Source organism: Rhincodon typus, chromosome 4 (genome assembly GCF_021869965.1).
Source record: "Rhincodon typus isolate 14 chromosome 4, sRhiTyp1.1, whole genome shotgun sequence".
Taxonomy (NCBI): domain Eukaryota; kingdom Metazoa; phylum Chordata; class Chondrichthyes; order Orectolobiformes; family Rhincodontidae; genus Rhincodon; species Rhincodon typus.
In genome coordinates this window covers 115,343,029-115,343,635 of record NC_063335.1, presented here as the reverse complement: position 1 = coordinate 115,343,635, position 607 = coordinate 115,343,029, and positions in this window count along the sequence as shown.

The window sequence follows — 607 nt, the reverse complement described above, 5'->3', positions numbered from 1 at the left end:
TCATATGGAACCTCTAACTGTGCAGTCGTCACTCAGCACTGACCCTTCAACTGTGCTGCCTTCACTCAGCACTGATCCTCTGACAGCATGGCAAGCTGTTAGCACTGACACTCTGATGGTGTGGAACTCCTTCAGCACTGACCCGCCGACTATGCAGTCTTCACTCAGCACTGACCCTCTAACAATACAGCACTCCCTCAGTGGTTACCCTTCAACTGTGCTGCCTTCACTCAGCACTGATCTTCTAACTAAGATGATCCAACAGTGTAGCCTACACTCAGCACTGATCCTCTGACAGTGCGGCATGCCCACAGTACTCACCCTCTGACAGTGTGGCACTCTCAGCACTGACCCTCCAACAGTGTGATGCTCCCTCAATACTGAAAGACCTTCCGACATTGTGAACTCTCTCTGAGCACTGACCCTCTGACCGTGCAGCACTTCCTCAGTACTGACCCTCCGACAAAGCAGCACTCCCTCAGTACTGACCCTCCAACAAAGCAGCATTCCCTTAGCACTGACCATCCAACAAAGTGGCACTCCCTCAGCATTGACCCTCCGACAAAGTGGCACTCCCTCAGCACTGACCCTCCGACAGTGCCCACTC